This window comes from Parasteatoda tepidariorum, chromosome 8 (assembly GCF_982258835.1).
Source record: "Parasteatoda tepidariorum strain Cologne lab strain chromosome 8, Ptep-v5.0, whole genome shotgun sequence".
NCBI classification, from domain to species: Eukaryota; Metazoa; Arthropoda; class Arachnida; order Araneae; family Theridiidae; genus Parasteatoda; species Parasteatoda tepidariorum.
Genome location: NC_141762.1, coordinates 13352786 through 13369759, shown reverse-complemented (window position 1 = coordinate 13369759; position 16974 = coordinate 13352786). Strand labels below are relative to the sequence as shown.

The 16974-nt window shown below is 29.0% G+C and overlaps 1 non-coding gene across 1 annotated transcript; it reads left to right on the top strand.

Annotated features, from left to right (window-relative positions):
- The first annotated feature begins 39 nt into the window (after nt 1–39).
- Nucleotides 40–2572, top strand: LOC107442180 (uncharacterized). The gene has a single exon (XR_011636746.2). It is a non-coding gene; the product is annotated as an uncharacterized LOC107442180 (transcript).
- Nucleotides 2573–16974: the final 14402 nt, after the last annotated feature.

The following is a 16974-nucleotide window of genomic DNA, read 5'->3' as shown; positions in this document are numbered from 1 at the left end:
ATTTCATTTTTGTAATGAATATTTTGTAAAATTAATTTGGCATCACTAAACATGCCGCTTTCTAAAAACCGGTAAGCTCTGGTTTTTAGCGTTCCCGCCATTGTACAGTAACAAATTTGAGAAAGCGGATTATATTTCCTAAAATTTTAGTACAAAGTTTAATTTATTTTATTTCAAAAGTTTATCTTAGTTGAACAGTTTTATTTCCCTCGCAAATATGCGTACTAAAAAAGGTGCTCGTAGTAAACTGGGCAAAGCATCAGAAGCCGAAGCTGAGAAAGATGTCAACCAAAAAGAAGCTCTCTCCGATGTTGAAGATGATGTCAATTCTGGATCAGATACGAATGAGAAGAAAAAGAAAGTCTCTAATGATGTAGCTAAGGATGAAAAAAATGTGAAATCTGAAAGTGATGAAGAATCAGCTGATGAAAAGAAAGCAAAGAAGCCTGAAACCAAAGCGAATGCCAAGAGAGGTCGTCAAAAGAAGAGTGCAAAAGCTGAGGAAGTTTCGGAGGATGAGGATTCTGACAAAGAGGATGAAGGTAAGGCAGCAAAGAAGCCTAAGAAAGAATCTGAGGATGAAGAAGTGGATTCAGAGGAAGATGCCAAACCTAAGAAGGGTAAAAAACAAGCTAAACCCAAGAAGAAGGCTGCAGAACCACCCAAATCTCCTGTTCGTCGCGGAGGACGAGTTAAGAAAGCCGTCAAATACACCGATGATACCTCTGACGAAGATGAAAAAAAGAAAGGCAAGCGGGGTCGTAAAGCTAAAGATACTGATTCGGAAGATTTTGAAGAAGATTCTGAGCCTGAAGTTAAGAAAGTGAGTAAGCCAAAGCGGAAAGCTAAGGAACCTGTCAAGTCCAAAGCCGCCAAATCAAAAAAACCTCCCAAATCTCCTGTGAGGCAGAGTGGTCGACAAAAGTCAGCAACCAAATATGCCGAAGACTCCGATTCTGAAGTCATGGAAGTGTCAGATTCTGAGAAAGAAGTGAAGAAGTTGCCTCCAAAGAAGGCTGCCCAGAATGGAGTGAAAGAAAAATCGTCCAAACCACCGAAGAAGAAGCAGGCCTCTGAATCAGAGGAGGAAGAAGATGATGATGAAGAGGAAGAAGAAACTAGTAGCAAGAAGGTGAAGGATTCTGAGGATGACATGAAAGATTGCAGTGTTGTCTTGCAGCATTGCAATTCCTGACAAGTTTATCGTCGCAATGCTGTAGCTTTAAAAGAGGCTTTGTGTAAAGTTTTTGTAAATCTGGATGTAAAGATAAATCCGGAAAAGCCTCTTCGTGGTAGTTTTGAATGTGTTTTAATACAAGGAAAGGACCAAATTACATTGTGGAGTGGTTTAAAATTGGGTCCTCCTCGAAAACTTAAGTTTCCCGATCATGAAGAAATTATCAAGCGTCTGAGTGCTAAGATATAATTTTATCTTTACTGTTCATTTTATTTAGTCGTTCGATGACAATTTGTGTTTTTACTCTCATTTTTTCAATATATGTAAAAGCTTGATTTTAATGTGTTTAAGGAAGCCTTTATTCAGTATTCATAAATGTTAAAAATGAAAAATGTACAGCTAAATGTGATAAAGATGGTTGTGAGAAAGCCAGATCAACTGGCTTGTATTTAAAGACCCGACTCTAATTTAAACTTCTTTTAATTATATGCAGTGTTGTTAACCAAATGGTAAACAATAACTGTTGGCATTGCATTTTTTTATGATTTGTTGACAAATATTGCTAAGATATTAAAGAAATCTTTTAAATTCCATACATATTTTAATCTATTACCGGTCCTATTAACACATAACTTTTTTTCCTCACTAATATAAATATTATGTTTATATTAGGCCTAAAAAGGATCATTAAATCAAAATTTTACGAATGTACAATTAAAGCATGTAGCTCTTTATTTTGAAAGTGCAATAATTAGATTAAAATAGTTACACTATTCATCTTAACTATCCAAATTTAAGCTTAGTTAATTTTAACTTTACCAAATAACATATTTATCTTCACATCATAAAGAAACTATGCTTTACATTAGAAATCTACCTTTTGTGTAATTTGTTGAATAAGGATAAGCGCATTTTAAACTTTTGAAATTATAGTGATGTATGCTGTAAAATTTGTGCTACGTTAGGGCTATATACCTAACTTTCTATTATAGTTCCTTCATATTAGTAAGATTTATTTCAAATCATCTGAACTTTAAAGTTGAATTTTAATCATAGTCACATTTTTAAACACGGTTTTACCAGTTTCAGACCATAAAGATGTTAATTGATTTATTTTTACTAAATATTTTTTATATTTGTACTTATTTTTAGTGTATCTATTACTTTCTATTGTCTACTTTAGTATTTAGTATGTATTTGTTTACCTGAAGGAATTATGATTGGGAGTTGACAAATTGTTTTCGCCTCTCTCTTGATGTTACACTGAATGGTGAATTATTATTTATGTAATACTATTGTGGATATAGATAATTAAGATTGTGAACATATCTGTGTATTTTCATAATGTCATTTGAAGAAGGTTCATTTTAAGTCAATAAACTAGCATTTGCTTTACGCTCTCCGAATATTTCTTTTGAATATTTGCAAACTTATAATTATATCAACTATTTTAAAAATTCAGTTTACACTTATACCTTACAAATTATGCTTACAGCTATTTCAAAACTAATTCTGCAACATCATATGCAGAGCATTTGTTTTCATTATTTATAATATCTAAGAAAAGAAAGATCTGCTTTTTTTTTATATATATAAACACTTGATTTGAGATAAATAACGATTGTTGATTGGTTTAAACTGATAGGTTTAATTTTATATTAATAGTTTTAGTTTGAATCGAACCAATCTATTTTTATCTAAATAAATATATAATTTTTAAATGTTTAGATATAACATTCTTTTAAATATGTTTAAATAAATTGATGAGTGTGAAAATGTTCTAAGAAGGCTTAATTTAACAAACAGCATCACCAGATTAATTTTCTAATCACTTAAGATAAGTTGACATTCAGTTATATAATGTAATTATTGATCACGTTAAAATAAAAAGTTATGTTCTTTTTATGAATTTTTTTTTTTAATATTTTCAAAATAAAATTTTCATATTTTATAATCAGGGTTGGGGTTTTGGACCTCCTAAACTGGTTTTGGACAGGACACGTTGGTTTTACTGTCTTAAAGTGTCCAAAACCTTGAACTTTGGTAAAAGGAAAAATTCTATAGGTGTAACCATTGTACACATAATAATTACATGTATCAATAAATATTTGATATTTTTTATACAATTTACTATAACTTATTAAAAGAAAATAATATAATAGGAAAAGGTTTATAATTTTTGAAGCTCCACAATTCATTGAACAACAAAAGTGAATACCTAATCCTTTAAATATAAATATGCTTTTAATACTGATAAATAATATTTTTGCATAAGGATAAATATGGCAATATTAAAAAATAATAATTTTTCTTAAAAAAATACTTAATTTGTTCAAAAATTAACCTTTTATTTTTCACAATATTTGTAACCAAGCACTTAGTCCCTAATATTTTAACCTGTATGGCGAGGCCAAACTTCAGTTATGTACTATTGAATGAGAGGACCAATTGAACTTGATTACTGATTAATCTTCCTTTGTTTAAATTGAAGAGTCAAACAATATTAATGAAACATTATACTTTTAAAAACAAATATTCTCTAGTATATTTAATTATCAATATGTTATTAGTTCTATGTTTATTTTACCTCTTGAATATTGTTCAGATAAAATTGTGACATAATTAGAGTAAAGGGGTTTTGGACAGGACGGTTTAAGCCATGGATTAAACCATTCTGTCCTAAACCTTGCCAACCCTGTTTATAATAGTTCTAACAAAAATATTCAGAATGTTTTAAATCACTTAGATTTTTTTTTTTTAAATATTATTAAAAGTCTAATTTCAGTGATAATGATGGTATTTTACTAAGAAATGAAAGGGATATGCAAGTAAATTATTAAATTTCTAAATAAATGAAACACAAAGTATGTAGGCAAGAGTGGCATTAATCTCTTATATTATAATTTTCCATTAAATGTATGTAAAATAGCTTGCAGCCAGAAAGCATATTTACCTTAGTCCAAAGTAACTTGTAAATTTTTTTTTACTGCAATGTTTTCTGATCTAAACTAATTTGATCTTCATTAGATATCAAACAAATAGTATCCCAATTATTAGTAAGTGGAACTTGAAAAGTGTAATTAAGATTTTATTTATTCAATGATTACTTTTTAATTTAATAGTAATTTTAACCATTTGAGTAGGAAATATGAACTAATTTAGCTGTAATAATGTTGAGTATTGAAAAAAAAATCATAATTTTTGCCAATCCTGGAATTCAACTAATTTATTGTTGCATTATGTTAATAACCAAATTGCAGGCCTTGAAGAAAAACCAGAACATTTATTGGTACAGTATACATGTGTGCTAAGGAAGAAATCGACCAAATTTTTTGGCGCATTATACATGTGGGTTAAAGAAAAGAAACCTGCACATTTTTGGTACAGTATACATGTACTAATTTACTTTAAAAGAAAACAGACAACAAAATAATATGTATATATATTTGATTCCAAAGTTACTTTTCTAAAAAAAAAAAGTTTTGACCATTTTTCCAGTAGAATTCTGTTAATAAGCAATTCATAGCAGTTTGAGTATCAGTTATTAGGAAATTTTATTGGTTGGTACTGTTGCATTAAAAATAATCAGTATCAATTATTTATTATTCTTTCATACCAATATTTATTAAAAAAGTTGCAATTAAGTTCATTAATTTTTCAATCGTGGTGTGTAGCCTTTTTAAAAAGTGCTTATTTTTGTTTTTTAAAAGCCTTTGAAGATACTTTTTTTTTTATTGGGTGTGTTTAAAAAGTGCTTAATTTTCCTTTTTCAAAATTGAGGGTTTCTTTCTTCACCATGTGGATTTTCGCCACATATTATTCAAAAGCTATTTAACATTTTCACAATTCCTTGTAACATGATGTATTCCGTTTGACTGTAGCATATTAAAGCACCAATCATTTTACATGTTTGATTAAATACTTGGCGGTCCACATGTACGTATACTGAGCAGGGTTTGGTGAGATTCTTGCTCTCTCTGCTGCATTTTGCAAGAAATTCTCAATTTCCTTCTTCATTTTCCACCCTTCGGAAATTGAACCGAAAAATCACCCTATCTTTTTATGGTGGCTAATATAATTAAGAAAATAATGCTTTGTCAGAAACTAGTTATTTTATCATGATCATGTAAAGTCTAAAAAAATTATTTTGCTAATGTATATAGTGCTTATAAATATATTTTTAGTGCTTAAAAGGTGCTTTTTTTTTTTTTTTGAAAGATTTGAGTACGCACCCTGTCAAAAAATTGCTTTAAAGTGGGATTTCAATAATTTTGAAAAGAAATCACTGTAATTATGCATTTTAGCATTTGTATTCGAAAGAAATTTTATTTATGAACTATTAATTCAAACAAAGATATTAAATGGAAAATCCAAATCTTTCGATTATTCAAGCTGATTATTTTAGGAACTACATTAGTATTCATAGAAAATGAGATGTTCTTGACACATACAAATCAGAAATATCCGGGCAAGAAGCTAAAAATAAAGGTCAAATTACAATGAAATATTTTTCATCAGGAAAATAAGAAATTTCAAGACAGCTACACCCTCTGATATTATTAAACTTAAGCGTCTATTTTGTTAAAATAAATCAAAGTAGTTTATACTTCATTTGTTATTAAACCATTGGTATTAAAACTTATACATGCAATCTGTCATTTCTGCATCGTTTCATCAATTTAATATAAATCAATTATTAATATAAAATATGTGATATATTACCTTAAATATGTTAAAATTTGTATTGATTCAATGGATTTAAGAAATGTATGTTTCATAAAATGTAATTAAATACTATTATAAATTATATACAACTAAATAATGATATTAATTAAATAATACTAAAAAAAAAGCATTTTTATGTTACACACAAGCAAGGACGGATCACTCTTTAACTTACATTACTAAAATAAAATTTAAATGTTGAGTGCTTATTGTATGTTAAATTTAGTTCTAAAGTATCATAAAAGCATACTTATTGTATTCAGTTCCTCTTCTTTTTTTATTATTTTGTTAATGTATTTAAAAAAAAGAGAGGATATTTTTGAATTGTTAAATGAAAACATTAATTACTAGTTAAAAGCCAAATTCCGCGGAATGGTTTGGTTAATTTCAATTACGGGCTTAAAATATTTTTCCACATTTTTTTTTTATAGAAAAAACTCAGTTTTTTCCAAGCCTGTTAAATAAGTTTTGATTTGTAATGATATATGTTTTATAACAATGTACTGACTGTTGTATTTTATATTTCTCTTTCACTATTACAAAAACTCAGTTAAAATGAAGAATATGCTGCAACTGGCACTAAATATTTGAACCATGTTTAAAAATAACCTTTAGTTTTTGTTACTAATTAGATTAATATTTGCCAACTATTTTATGAATTTTTAATTTATGGAAAAAATTATGCCACAGGGAACAGAGAAACTGAAATGTTCAATAGTTCTGCAGTCTTGACTGTCAACTATCAAATTCAAAGCTTGCTCCATTTTCTGCGTGTCAGAATTCTTAACTTTTATCCCTAGGCTGGATTTTATTTTTGATATCAAAATGAAAAGCATTAAGAATTGGATGGAAAACTGGTTAAAAAGTTATGCTAAAAGTCAATGTATGTAGTGTTTTTTTTTTTTTTTTCAGTATTTTATTTAAAATACTGTTGTATATAAATATCAAAGTTCATAGTTATCATGATTTTCTTGATAAAAAATATTTTGGCTTGATTCTTAATCGACCAAAATAGGAAGAAGAAGAGAAATACGATTCAATTAAAATTTATGACTGGACCAACTTAGTATTTTGCTGTTTAAAATTACAGATTGAATTGGCGTAAAAATTTCAATTACAATTCAAAATTAATAAATTGAAAAAATTATTTTTTACGTGGAATTATCTTTAAATAAGCTAATTTTATAATTGCGTGCAAAAATGTTTTGGTTCACTAACAAAAATTTACGAGATCGTGAAGTGTATATTTGGAGAAAGTACATTTTTTTGAGTTGAATTATTTTAGATGTGGGTGTTTTCAGGTGTTGTTGTTGTTGTAGTTCATTTGCGTCGCACTAGAGCTGCACAATGGGCTATTGGCGACGGTCTGGGAAACATCCCTGAGGATGATCCGAAGACATGCCATCACAATTTTGATCCTCAGCAGAGGGGATGGCACCCCTGCTTCGGTAGCCCAACGACCTGCACGCGAAGTCGAGCACTTTACGGTAGCACAGTTTAACGAGGACCAATACCGCACACCCTCGGTCCCTACGCAGACTGATCGCAGCCAGTGATGCTTGACTTCGGTGATCTGCTGGGAACCATGTCTTAACGACCAGTCCACTGCGGGACAGGGGGTGTTTTCAGAAATTTTAACTTTCATTTTTTTTTTTTTTTTTTCAGATGAGATCATTTTTAAATGTGTCTTGCAAAGCCAAAATTATAGAAAAATCACCAAGTTTTCGTTATTTTGTTCCCAAATATGATACCACAACCTATGCAGAAACATCCTCTTATTTTAAACAAAATTCAATTTTTTAATGAATATTTTTAAACGTGTAAATCAGTTAAAATGAAGAATATGCTGCAATTGGCGCTAAATATTTGAACCAGGTTTAAAAATAACATTTAGTTTTTGTTACTATGTTAGCACAACCTATGCAGAAACGTCCTCTTATTTTAAACAAAATTCAATTTTTTAATTAATATTTTTAAACATGCGCATGTTTTAATGTTAAATACCTGTGCGTACAGGTAATTTTTAGAAAATATGACTTCCTTTCTTCCATATGGAGCCAGTTTCAAATGCATCTTGAGATGTATTAAGTCCATTCCACATATGTCAGTGCAATCTATGCTTCAGAAATTACTTATTTAAAACTAAATTTAATTCTTAAAAAAGAAGAAAAAAAATTATTACTAACGTGAAAACAAGTTGCGATAAATGCAGTAGGGGGAGGTGAGATAAGATTTACGGCAACCATGGAAACGGATAAAGGAAAAATGTGGAGAGTGGGAAAATTGCTTAATCTTGATACGCCTATTCTATTTACAAAGAATATAACCCTTCTGATTAAGTAATGGGAGATAGTTAAACAGATCTAAGTCAGTGAATAAAATCTGAATTTGACCTTCTGACTATTATTTAGCAAAAATCACACGAAAACAGTTGTAAATATTCAGTATGTTTTTCCGATTTAAAGACAATGAGAGCTATTTTATCAACGACTGAATTTTAAAAAATTTGATTAGAAAAGTTTTAATGTTTATCCCAACGATTTTACTACGTAGCTTCTAATTGCTTGATTGAAGGTTCAAGTGCTCATCAAATGCAGATGCTATTTTTAGCAATTATATTTTAAATTAGTAAAGCAGGTGTCCCATCAAGTTTAAAATATGCTTAGTCTTTTTTTCTGTAGATGGCATTGTAGGGATAAAATCGGTGCCTTCCAGTCGCAAATCGGGTGGTACAAAATTACAGGATTGGTACATAAAAGCGGAACACCACAGATTTTACGGACTTTGGAATGAAGTTTACTGCGGGCCTCTGAACCAAAAGTCGGATGGTGTGTGAATGGGTCTTTCCTGTAAAACGGGATGTGACGTATGTATGTTGTCTCTGGATCATCCCCAGGGTTGTTTCCCAGACCGTCGCCAATAGCCCATTGTGCAGATCTAGTACGACGTAAATAAGAAGTACAAGTTTCTGCATGTCTGGTATTTTGGTAGTTTAAAACACATTCCATTGAAACATACCGAAAATTAGTTCGTTACATTTAAAATTGATCAATAATGTAAAAGGAATATTTCGTATGAAATGAAACTTATTGGTTAAAAATTAGAAAGTTTAATAAACATAAGTATTTTATCACATTTTACCTAAATATTTATACTTCAAATAAATCCGAATCTAAAGTTAAAGTTCCAAACATGCTAAAAGCTGTTTAATGCTATATAAGACAAAAGTAACTTCAAATGATACGAAAATCTTTTGACAACTACAAAAAATAAATGTCTTTAAAAAATTTATACAACGTTAATAGAAAACAATTGTAATTAAAAAAAATTCTATTGTGTATAAATTAAACTAAATAACTAATAAGCACGTTTATAATCTATAATAATACTTATTGATTTCAACAATAAAATCGGTAAGTAATAATCGAAATAATTCTAAAAAAATTCATTAAATGATTTTTAAGATACTATAGTATCTTAAAAAAAGGGATAAATATAGAATAATTTCATTAAACTATTAATAAACTATCTAAAGTTTTTGTTAAATCAAAAATAGTTTCTTTTTTTTTTTGGTGTATTCTTTTAAAGAATAATTTTTAAGAAAATTCTGATGAAAACTTATTGAGGGGCAGGTGCCCCCCCCCCCGACGTTATGCCTATGGTTATGATGAGCATATTTATGCAGCTGCTTGTGGTTCACTATTTAAAAAGTAAGCAAATTTCGAAAATACATACTAATTTATTTGTTACCAGTTTTTTCTCTTTTCCGTCTTGATATATATGTGCTTTCAGCCCTGATTACAAGTAAAAGCTTTTATTGTTTGAAAGTTGTATGCATTTTTATAAGTTGAATTTCATCTTACGAAATATGTTTTTATATTTAAGCAAATTATTGTATCAACTAGCAATTAGTTTTATTATTACTCAGTATTAAAAGTTGCATAAATATTTTACTCAATCTCTTTTCAAACCATTATTTCAAATCGTTCTCTCTTATTAGACATTTTCCTCTCTTAAAATTGCTCATAACTTTGAGACAAATCATCCTATCAACTTGTGGTTTGTTTTATTCCATCGATTGGGTCATTGGGTGTAAAGAATGCCTAACTTTAAAATTTTTATTTTATTAAACGATAGTCGATACTTGATTACATTAATTAAAATAATAAAAATTACTATTTTCGTGAAAACCTGACGTGATTGACCATAACAGAAGTCCTTTTCAGAATCAGCGTCAAAAATCGATTAAAGAACTCTTTTTTTTAAATCTAACTAAAAGTTTAAAAATATAATAATCTTATTTAGTTTATGTAAGGATTTGTAAGAAAATCTAATTTTCAAACTTCTTAGTACCGTATTAAAAGGATAGTAGGTTCAATTATTTGAAAAAATGTGGTAAAATTTCCTAATAAGATCGGAATTATGTGTTTAAATCGCTGTAAAGGTTGTTAGTGATAGTTCTTTCTTCAGTGTATTATATTTTGTTGCTGTGGTACCTCTGTCACAATTTTAAACGCTTTTAGTTCTAGCTATGAGGATTGAATAGAAATGACAGAAGTGGAATGTCATTTACCTGAAAAAGACGTAGAATTTGCAAACAGTTAATTTAATTCATAAAAAAAATGCAATTTATTTTGTTTAATTAACTCTGTTAAAGATTCTAATATTTTAAAATCTGCCATTTTTATTCAAAACATGACTTTCTTATTAATTCATATACTTTCGTTTTTAGGTTCCAATACTTCCAAGTTAGGTGTTAAATACTTTCAGCAGGTCAATGTTTAAAATAATTTCGTTAGTTTGTAAAAAAATTGAAAGTTTATTTTTAAATAAAAATTATAAATGTCAGCTGTCTAATTATTTAAATTTGCAGTTTTATAGCTTTAAAAATTTAAGCACCTTAGACATTAACGCAATAAAAATGTGAGCTCACTCAAATATTTTTTTTTAACTGTGGAATTGGTGATAAGATAAGTGTCAATTCTAGATAATTTAATTAAATTTATTAAAACTACAGTAAAATTATGTTTTTGAAAGTTTCTTTTATAACTTATGTGTCAGCATACTTAATGTAGTTTAAGACAACTGCAATTCTACGAGGTTAATAAATTTTTATAGATTTGCAATTACAAGTTAGTTAATGGTTAGAAAATTATAATAGAAATACATAAAATAAAAATATTTCAGGATCTGTTCTGAATAACAATTTGTGTGTAAATAAAGCACTGATAAACGATTTAACTTAATGTAATTTAACTTTAAACAAATAAAACATTGATAACAAATGCTGTTGAAAACTAAATATGAAAAAAAAATGGCGGTGAATATTAGTGAATAGCCGTAAATGAATCTTTTTGAGGAAAGTTTTTGCCGCTCTTCCCAATTTTCGCAACCAATGGTAAGACTGAAAAAAAAAAGCAACATCAAAAAGTTCGCTGTTATTAGACGTTTCCTGAATTATATCAAGAATAAAACCAATGAGTGACACTTAAAAAAAGTTGAACTCAGAGCCATTTTTAAGGATGGGCGCAGTGGACCCTAGCTCATCAGGAGGCCCGAAAAGTCAAAAGTCTCAATAACGTTTGTTTAAAAAAATTTTTATTCTAACTAATTTGTTAAAAAAACAAGAAGGTTAGCAAGTGAGAATGTTTGAGGTGAAATATCAAAAGAAAATATTTGTTCAGCCATATGTCATAAATCATGACATATTGCAAATGATGGAATAATACGTTCTTGTAGAACAAGAGCAGAAAAGGTGATAAGAACATAAAGAACTCCACGTGCAATGCAGTATGTGCTTTGTTCGTCTTCTTAAAGTAAAAATAAAAAATTATTCAAGATTAAAATTTTTATCAAGTTGGGCTGTAGAAAGTTACAGAATAGGCAATCGCATAATAGATTTTAATAGCATTTTTGTTTTTCCTCGCCTACAAAATTGGTGGGTGCAAAAATAAATAAATGACAATAAGATTAGTCAAGAAATGAAAGAAAATTAATCTAATTTTGAATTTATTTTTGAGAAGTATTTTAAAACTAAGTGTAGTTTTCTAAATTTTTACTACAATTGTGTACAGAATGCCAAAAAAATAATACTAATAATAACTTTTGATCTAACGATTGCATCTTCTCGTTCTAGGACCGAAACTTGATGGCTCTAGGGGGTGACCTCAAATATGCTAATTAATTAGTGCACACGATATTTAAAGTTACGAAATCAGACAACAACAAAATGTATTTTCTCTGAATAAAAATATCTTTTTTCTTTTTTTTTCCCCGACTGATTCGGATTTCTGATTCCCAAAACATAGGTGGTAGCCTCACTCTGGGAAATATGACTATGAATATGGTCCCCCCCCCATACTTTGGTCAGGAGAACGATCCAAAGTCCGGACCCCATAATGTTAATTTTACTTTTTGAGTATTTCGCCATATCTCGAGAACTTTTTAATCGAATGGAAAAATTTTGCCACACAATAATGAAATTCGTTTATCCAAAGGTAATTCCTTGCAAAAAAATTAAATTCCAGTAAATATTTATTATTTTATTTAATAATAGTCGAAAAAATTTTGAATTGTGAAGTATACAATTTTTTACATTTTTTTAAAATAACTATTTTTACACAGCAAAATACAAAATTTGAGCGAAATATGTCGAATAGTTCCTGAGAAATCGAATTTTAATTATACGATTATTTTAAAATTCGATTTCTCCGGCACTATTCAACCGATTTCGCTCAAATTTGGTAATGATGTAAAAAATTATCTACCTTACAATTCAAAATTTTTCAACTATTATTAAATAAAATAATAAATATTTACTGAAAAAAAAATTTTTTTTTTTGCTTGGAATATCTCGGATATTTTGGATTGGATTTTTTTATAATTGTGTGCAAAAAGTTTTCATGCAAAAATGAAGTTAGAAAAATTGAATTCTGTGATTCAAAAATATAAATAAATAAAATCGATAATTTAATTAAATTCATAAAAATGATAAATAGTTATTAAGAGTCTTTTTTTAAAAAGAAATTAGGTAAAAAAAAAAGAAGTGAACGATGAGTTTTATTAGCGAGTGAGTTTTATAAGCTTTTGTATTCACATATAATTAGCATTGGGGATGTTACACAAAATGTAAATAATTAAATTTTCTCCAAACTAAACTAATATTGAAAGGATTTTTTGAATGTCATGCTTTTCTGACAGATGACATAATTTAATTAATAGTAATTATTAAGCATATTTTAGCTCCCTAATTCGAAAGATCATAACCTTCAACTTAAAATTTCGTTCATTAAAAAAAAATTCTACCACAGATCACGATACTGAAAAACGTGTAATACTCGAATTATAGTAACGGGACATCTTTCCGGTGCGCTCCGACCCCACAGTACACCTTTTAACATACATTGGAGTACAAATATATTAGTACGCCATCATGACAACTTAGTCCCTCTGATTATTGGCAATCGAAATGGGCTACATGTGGCGTAGAGCAGGACTCTCTGCCTATGGCAACACCTGCTTTCACCACTAGCGTGTGGAGAGTCATAGAAGAAGGAAGTACGTAAGTTTCTGTCTTGATTTTAATATAGATCAAAATCTTTTAAGTTGTGAAACTATATGGAACTGAAAACTACATTAAAATTGTCCTGAAAGAAAGCATCATGGAAATTTAAAAAAATATTTTTATTAATTAAAAATGAAAAATATTAAGAAAAGGAAAAATATCATAGTACATTCCTATACAACTGAAAAGAATAGGAAGGGCCAAAGCATGGAGTCTAGAGTATCTTATGGAGACCCAGCTTAATGTAAAATTCCCCCCACAATGTGATTCGTCAGAATTTTATGGATAGCGGATGCAAAACTGCCGCTAGGTGGCATCTCAATCCCCAGGTGTTGGAATTTTTCACTTGTTGTTAATACACGTGCATGTTATTACTGCACGTGTTAATTATAAATTTATTGTTTAATCGCTTATATTAATATTGTTTTTTAGCAGCATCCTAGTATCAGCTTGTTTAAGTCCCTAAATGTAAGTTTTTAATTATGATTTCGTTTGTTTGACTTTTATGCTATTAAACTTTTACTTATTTTATGCTTTCAATAACATCGTAAGGATATTCTCTTCTAGAATGGTTTTTTAAACATCAATGTAAATAAATTTTGTTTTAAATCTTCCAATTTGATCCACAAGTGTATTCTTTCCTTCTTATCTATTTAATTTGTTTATCAGTTGGTGATTTCTAAACAATTAGAGATTATAAAAAGTAATTCTAAATACTTGCAGATTTTTATTAGAACATATACCCATATAGCACTCATCTTCCGAAACCTTTCCCTAGGACCTCCCAAATGCATCCCTTTCTTCCGAGGGAAGGCGCGGATAAATAGGGGAAAGCCGAGGGAAATTCCATTCTAACATTCCTACGGATAACGATACGTAGGAAGTCCTTCGGAAACATCGCCTACGGATATTCCTCCACCGGTCATCCGTTAGAAATCAATCCAATGGATTTTTCTCCCTGGTTATTCCGTAGGAGCATCACAATTACTTATGTCTCTGCGTGCAACCGGCTGAGCAATTGCGCATGCGCTAGATGTGCTTGACTAGAATTTAATTCTCACCAAAGAATTTTTGAAAAGTAACTCTGCTGAAGAAATTGCGCGGAAGTATACATAGTTTGTTGCTTACAGGTGTAATCAAGTGTAGCTATGTTGACTGTTGTAATTTTGAGCTCTTCATTTATGATTCAGTAAATAAAGTAAGTTAATCGTTTTGAACAATTTTTTTCAGTTTATAATATTGTATCTATGTATTTTAAACGTTTACCACATTTTATAATTCTAATTATCTGTGTTAAAGTAGTTAATGATTTCCACGTTACTGAGTTAGGCCTAGTAACATACTTGTTCTCCGATTTTATCTTTGATATAATAAGAAATGTCTGTTAATAAAAAGAGTATTATTTTAAAGATACGATAGTTTATTATTTTGTATGTGTTTTGTTTGTATTTTGTTTATTATTTTGTTTGGCTCAGTGGGGCTTTAGTGAGGGAACTTGTTTATTATTTTGATATTAAGTCTTTCCTTCTATTGCCTCTTCTAAGCCGCATCGTTTGATTTCCACAAACAACTTGGAGTTTTTGGGAATCTAATAATGTAGATGTATTAGTAAGTATAATTATATGTATTAGTAGCCTAAGGGAAAGCCATAAGATTCAAATCTACCTTAGCACTTCCTAAAGAGAGTACCCGAGGAAAGTATGCGACCTTGAAACTTCCTCAGTTCTTCCTTAGGAGACTGCCCGGGGAAAGCCATCGGAAAGTATGAGACCTTGAAACTTCCTCATCATTCTTCCTCGGTTCCTCCTATGGAGCGACTTTCGGGAAGCCCGCCGGAGGAACTGAGGAATTGAAAGGTGCGGACATTTTGCATTACTGAGGAGCTCCGCGGGAGGAATTCGGGAAAAGTCGGGAGCTCCGGGGGAGGTTGAACGATTCCTCCGTGGGAGCTACTACGGAAGAATTTTTGCTATATGGGTAGTTAACAGATTGAAAGTTATGAAACACATTGTTAAAAATAGAATAATTATACTCATTAATTTGAATTATAAGGAACATTCATTTATATGGATTTGTATGGCTTTCACTTAATAATAAATGAACTGAATCAGACAAACATATTGTGATATCATTTATTTATTAATTATGGTAAAGGATCTAAGGTTTTTGATTTTCCTTATGTTATGGTAAAATTTATTGTTATAGTTGCTAATTGTAATATAGAATACTGTTAACTCTATCTCTTATCATTTCATCTATTTCATTAAAAAATATTTTGTAAATATCAACACACTTCATGTATATTGTTTATACACCAAAAAATTACATGAGATTATCTGAAAAGAATTTATTGTGTTGAATGTTTACATAATTTATATTTTATTGAGGGAGGTCACTATATTTAATCAACTCAATTATTGTTGTAGAATTTATTGCCCTTTGAATGTTTGATTGTTTTTATTTTCTAAGCAGAAAAAAATATTATATCGTTGAGGATGAAGATTGTTTATGATAATTTCTATTTTGAAATTTTTGTACTTATCTGCTTTATAATTAAATGCAGTAATTCAGATGAGTCTGTTTAATATTTTAAGAAAGTGTTCACATAAGTTTTGATACAAAATTAAAGTGTGATATCACTATTTAGAATAATTTGATCATAATTTTTTTAAGCAAGTTTTTTTGTATTACTTAAGTAAATGACATTTATTTTAATTAATTCTGTATTATTTATGAAATGAAGATTCTAATTTACGATGAGGAATCAGATATAGTTCTGTTGCGTGCTAATAAAGTGTATGTTAAACGAATAATTGTTCAATAATATGTGATAATGTTATCCATTAAAGAATACTACATTAGAGTTTCTGTTGTTGTAGAAGAGATTATTACGATTTTTAGAAATTAAAGATATAGTTAATGTTCTATATATTTTAATGAAATATCTGTGTGTAACAATATTTACTTCACATTATCATTCTTTCATCAAAGTAATGTTATTATCAACTCATATCAGATATAATTTTACTTGTTTGAATGACAAAGTATTTGTTTGCCATTGTATGACTTCTTTGCCAGTATTTAGAAATTAAATAATTTTTTAATCACATATTAATGTTAATTTCTTTTAATGTACCTATCGAAAGGCCCATTATCAAGTTACATTACCTGGCGGGGTAAGCTTCATGTTAGTTTAATTTTGGGCCATGTAATGATATGTCAATCGTTAAGATATAATATGAATGTTTCATGTCAAAATGTGTTTTTTCTAGGTACTTATATTTTGTTAATTGATTTATCCTTGATCCCAAAATTGAAAATAGTTGCCAGGTTTTTTATTCTGCACCCTGTAATCCATTTCATTGATTTATGTAATTTATTTATTGGATTTATTAACCTGCTGCTCTCCAGTATTTCCCAAATTTAATACAATTCATGTGTTCTTCTTCTGTGATAACAGAAAGAATGTGTTATTTCATATTTTTGTGTGTTTATTAATTTTAATTTA